At 39.5% G+C, this 6,009-nt stretch overlaps 1 protein-coding gene across 1 annotated transcript in view; it reads left to right on the top strand.

Moving 5' to 3' along the window:
• The first annotated feature begins 3,357 nt into the window (after positions 1 to 3,357).
• Positions 3,358 to 6,009, top strand: part of katnb1 (katanin p80 (WD repeat containing) subunit B 1) — a 22,647-nt gene continuing 19,995 nt past the window's right edge. The window contains exon 1 of the mRNA XM_061963770.2: positions 3,358 to 3,496. The gene's annotated coding sequence lies outside the window, so the exon portion shown is untranslated. The remainder of the gene's footprint in view (positions 3,497 to 6,009) is intronic.

Raw genomic sequence — 6,009 nt, 5'->3', positions numbered from 1 at the left:
GTGTGCCCTCTTTTTGTAAAGGAGCTGTTGTTGAGCCTTTGATAAAAAAAAAACAGGTCTTGATCCTACAAGTTTGTCAAATTATCGGCCCATTTCTAAATTACCTTTTGTGTCAAAAATTTTGGAGAAATGTGTTTTGGCGCAACTACAACCTTTTTTAGATGAAAATAGCACTTTAGATCCATTTCAGTCTGGATACAAAGCTTTGCACAGTACTGAATCTGCACTTTTAAAGGTTTTTAATGATTTGCTTTTAATATCTGATTCTGGCAGCTCTGCCATTTTAGTGCTTTTAGATCTTACAGCTGCCTTTGACACAGTCGACCACACAATTCTTTTAGATCGCCTGAGAGACTGTGTGGGTGTCAGGGGGACTGCATTAGAGTGGTTTAGATCCTACCTGTCAGAAAGGTCTTTCTCTGTCAGGCTGGGGGACGCCACTTCTTCTTCTGCTCCGCTTTACTGTGGTGTCCCCCAGGGATCTATTCTAGGCCCCATCCTGTTTGCACTGTACCTTCTTCCTCTTGGAGAGATTTTTAAGAGGCATGGAGTGTTTTATCACTTTTATGCAGACGACTGCCAAATTTATATGCCTATTTTAAAAGGCCACGGCCCCCTGACACTCCTTCTCAACTGTCTATGCCACGTCAAGGCTTGGTTAGCCCAGAATTTTTTAATAATGAATGAGGGAAAAACGGAAATTTTAGTGTTTGGTCCGGCCCTCACTGACTTGGGACCATTGCAAAATGATGTGCGTCCCAAAGTCACCAGCCTTGGCGTCACTATAGACAGCGATTTTAAACTTGACAAACAAGTCAATGGCGTTTTAAAATCGTGTTTTTATCATCTTCGTCTTTTAGCAAAGGTAAAACCGTTTTTATCTTTTAACCTTTTTGAACAAGTCGTGCATGCTTTTATTTCAAGTCGCCTGGACTACTGCAATGCACTTTATGCTGGCATTAGCCAAAAAGCTCTCTCCCGGTTGCAGTTAGTCCAGAATGCGGCAGCACGACTTTTAACAGGGGCCAGGAGACGCCAGCATATAACCCCAATCCTTGAGAGTTTGCACTGGCTCCCTGTTCATTTTAGAATTGATTTTAAAACCTTGCTGTTTGTTTTTAAAGCTTTACATGGACTGGCACCTCAGTATATCTCGGACCTCATCCAAACTTACAATCCTGCGCGCGCTCTGAGGTCCGAGAGCCAGCTCCAGCTCGTGGTGTCCAAGACGAGACTTAAAACCAGGGGAGACAGGGCCTTCTCTGTGGTCGGCCCTAAGCTCTGGAACACTCTGCCCCTCCATGTTCGAACTGCTCCCACAGTGGAGTGTTTTAAGTCTCGTCTTAAGACCCACTTTTATTCTCTGGCTTTTAACACTACGTGAGTTGTGTGGTCCTCTGTTGTCCTCTGTGTTTTTAAAATTTTGCTTTTTGCTTTCTATTTACTGTTTTAATTGGTTTTACCCTTTGAAATTGTTTTTAATCACATTTATTTTATATTGTTTTTAATTGTGTTTAATATTGTTGTGCAGCACTTTGGAAACATTTTGTTGTTTAAATGTGCTATATAAATAAAGTGGATTGGATTGGATTGGTGAATTTTAGCTGTCAATATACTCCTCCCCTCTTAACCACGCCCCCAACCACGCCCCGCCTCACCCCCGACCACGCCCCCAACACCCACCCCCACCTCCCGAAATCGGAGATCTCAAGGTTGGCAAGTATGGTGAAACCCAATATGTAAGTCACAATTTTAAACCAGTGTGGGTGGCACTGGGAGCAGGTGGGTAAAGTGTCTTGCCCAAGGACACAACGGCAGTGACGAGGATGGAACCTTCAAGTTTCTCCCTACCAACCGAGCTATACCGCCCGGGTGCCATATGGACAATAATCCACTCCCAAGTGGGCCGGACTGGTAAAATCACGGCATGATAACTTAAAAATAAAGTCAACTTCAGATTGTTTTTTTTTTTGTTTAAAAATAGACCAAGCACATTCTGAAAATGTACAAATCATAATTGTTTTTTTGTGTGTTTTTTTTTACACTTCCATATTGCAGTTAATAGTATTCTATCTTTATTTGTTGTTATTTATACTTTCTGGATAAATGATGTGCTAATGTTCATTGGTCAACTCATTGGTGTTAATTTTCCATCTATCAAGATAAAATAATATCAAAATCAATTTACAGTATGTTATTTATGTAGTTTGCTCATTTTCCTCAACTGGTGCAGTAACATAATGTGGTCTATTTGTTTTGCATATGTAGCGTCATCTACAAAGATACAAAGAATTGCTCTTGCGACATCTAGAGGACACATTTAGAACAGCGGTTTCCTTCATTCAAAAAATTTCAGCTCATTTTTATACTTGGCAAACCCATCCACCCCTTACGTTTGACATCCCTGTGTTAAAACATTTGTATTTATTTATGTATTATCTATATTTGTTTTTGTATATTTAGTTAGGACTTTTTAACTGGCTTGTGTAATTTGGAGTTTGGGGAATTTTATTCATATCAATGAACATTCTATTTCTTTGATGTGAAAGAACGATAACATCCAAAAATAGTTCAATTGTTTTTTTATATTTCATTTAACAACACTTTCCCTCCCAAGATAAACAGAAACCAAAAAAACAGACTGAAATGAATATTTGTCATATTCTGACACCGGAAATTATATTTTCAAAGTAAAAGTGGGGAAAGTTACTTCGGTTAAAATTTATTTGGAGCACTACTACACATAAATTATTTTAGACAAGGCAAAACGAAGACTAATATCTTAAGAAATCTGATGAAAGTGGAGGTGAAAAAAATATCGTATTTTTCCTGCAAGCCTGTCTTTAAAATAGATACTTCCGGTTTCGGTGTCAGAATATCTAATGTATCCGTTTTGTCCATGTTTTCGTTTCTGTTGATATGTGCATAGATATTTCTGTATATTTCAGTCCTTGTTGTTCCAAGTCTAAAATAATTTCTGTACGGGCACATGGGTAGTATTTATGCTCGCTTTTACTTTGAAAATACAACCTCCGGTATCTGGTCTGGTTTTCTGTTCTTGTTTACTGGGGATTTTATTTTGTGTTAAATGAAATATAAAACCAAACCGTTTTTGGATGTAGTTATTGCCCTTCGACACCAACGATTTGTTTTTATTTTATTTTCTACATTTTAAAATTAAATCAAAATAAACCAATGTTTTATTTGTTTTTCAATTTCCATTTATGAAAATAAAATTATATAATCAACACATACATATAATATTGTTACCCAAATAACAGTGAACAATTAGAATCAAGAAAAAAAATGAATGGAAATAAAAAAGTGAATACAAGTTGGAGCGAGAAGTCAGTTGAGGTGTGACGTCAGCGGAAGTGGTCAGTTGCTAAGCTGCGCGTCTTCAGCAGCCACAACTTTTTTTCAACAAGTCGTCAGCAGGCTTGCAGCAAGTGAACCTTGACCTCTGCGCTGCTCCACTGCACTTGCAGTTGAACAGGTGAACACTTTAAAACGTTCCCGACTTCCACTTTGTCCATTTAGCCTCTTTGACAGTAGACCTTCGAGTGCTAACTCGCTAGCAAGCCGCTTGTTGTTGTTGTTGTAGTTGAACCTCTTATTAGCTTGTTTGCATTAGCTTCCCAAACTGTTAACTTCGAATCTTTATTTTCTTCTTCTAAACAACTAAACTATGCTTTTGTCGTGTAATCCTTTCAACGCCAATTATCAGTCGACATCGTTAACAAAGTGTGTTTTGTCATCGTGTTCAGTTTACATTTTTCCAACCAAAAAAGCATAACAACATGCCTCCGACAAGCTTATGTTACAATTAGTGGTTTAACGGGACATATATTTCTTACATATATTTTTACAATATTAATTATATTGAATAACAATTTCTTGTCGTTCAGGCTTAACTCTCACTGCTGTCTCTTGCACATACACAAGTTGTTGTTACATAGAATATACAGTACAAGCCCAATATTTGGCCACACCTTCTCATTTCAATGCGTTTTTCTTTATTTCCATGACTATTTACATTGTAGATTGTCACTGAAGGCAGCAAAACGATGACACCTGTGAAGTGAAAACCGTTTCAGGCGACTACCTCTTGAAGCTCATCCAGAGAATGCCAAGAGTGTGCAAAACAGTAATCAGAGCAAAGTGTGGCTATTTTGAAGAAACTAGACTATAAAACATGTTTTCAGTTGTTTTTGTTTTGTAGTGGAATTTCTGACCTTTTCACCTTTTTCTATTGTGTACCATTTGAAGAGCATATGTGTGTAAAAGTTGAGTCTTTTTGATTGATTGAGACTTTTATTAGTAGGTTGCACAGTGAAGTACATATTCCGTACAATTGACCACTAAATGGTAACACCCCAATAAGTTTTTCAACTTGTTTAAGTCGGGGTCCAATTGATTCATGATACAGATATATACTAGTCTCTGGTCGTCCTGGCATTGTACAAGATGTTTTGATTGTTTGTTATGGCTAAGGGATTCAAGGATGTTGCAGAACAAACAGGTCCAAAACACGAGGGAAACACATAAATAACCAAGTAGACCAAGTCTAGGCATGATTCGCATGATTCTCGATTCATCCAACGTCTCCGGAGACGTTGTCTGTTTGCATGGCAATTCAATCCAACCTTGTACCATTTGATTATGGGTAAATACAACTTTTGTACTAAATTCACTTTTGTTGCTGTTAAAGATTCGGACATTCCACTACAGTTTGTTAAGTACATAACTCCACATGTGTTCATTCATAGTTTTGATGCCTTCAGTGACAATCTACAATGTAAATAGTCATGAAAATAAAGAAAACGCATTGAAATGAGTTGGTGTGTCCAAACTTTTGGCCTGTACTATTCATTCAATGATAGCAAATGCTAGCTGTTACTGTAATTGTAGTTTACTTTGCGCTAATCACTACAATTAGCACAAAGTAAATTACAATTGCACACTTAAAAGAGGCCGGTTGCAAGCTTTACGTGGGTGCCTAAATGGCGCTATCTTTCCAATGTGTTTTAAGCATTATATTACGGTTTACAGCAGCACGGTAGGACAGGGGTTAGTGCATGTGCCTCACAATACAAAGGTCCTGAGTTCAATCCCGGGCTCGGGATCTTTCTGTGTGGAGTTTGCCTGTTCTCCCCGTGACTTCGTGGGTTCCCTCCGGGTACTCCGACTTCCTCCCACCTCCAAAGACATGCACCTGGGGATAGGTTGATTGGCAACACTAAATTGGCCCTAGAGCAGGGGTCGGCAACCTTTACCAGTCAAAGAGCCATTTTGACCAGTTTCACAAATTATAGAAAACAATGGGAGCCGCAAACATTTTTTGAAATTTTTAATGAAATAACATTGCATACAATTTTTTTTTTTTGCTTTGTGCTATGTATAAATCAGGGGTCTCAGACACGCTGCCCACACCTTTATGCGGAATTTGAAAGCTGGTGCGGCACGCGGGTTTTAAATGAATGGCGCTTGTCAGCGTCATGCGTGCCGTGATGGTACAGCATATAGCACCAACTACAACCAGCGTACCTGATCAGCTACACGTTGTATGGCGCTTCCGCTTGCTCACGTAGGTGACAGCAAGGCATACTTGTTCAACAACCACACAGGTCACACTGACGGTGGCGGTATAAAAAAACAAAACTTTAACACTCTTACTAATAATGCGCCACACTGTGAACCCACACCAAACAAGAATGACAAACAAATTTCGGGAGAACATCTGCACCGTAACACAACATAAACACAACAGGACAAATACCCAGAATCCCATGCAGTCCTAACTCTTCCGGGATACATTATACACCCCCGCTACCAAACCCCGCCCATCTCAACCGACGCACAGAGAGGGGGGCGGGGGGTTGATGTGTGAGGGAGCAGGGTTGGGGTGGGGGCAGGGTTTGGTGGTAGCAGGGGTGTATAATGTCGCCCGGAAGAGTCAGGGCTGCATGGGATTCTGGGTGTTTGTTCTGTTGTGTTTATGTTGTGTTA

Source organism: Nerophis lumbriciformis, linkage group LG06, assembly GCF_033978685.3.
Source record: "Nerophis lumbriciformis linkage group LG06, RoL_Nlum_v2.1, whole genome shotgun sequence".
Taxonomy (NCBI): domain Eukaryota; kingdom Metazoa; phylum Chordata; class Actinopteri; order Syngnathiformes; family Syngnathidae; genus Nerophis; species Nerophis lumbriciformis.
The sequence above is the reverse complement of the archived record's forward strand: the minus strand, read 5'-3'. Positions and strand labels throughout refer to the sequence as shown.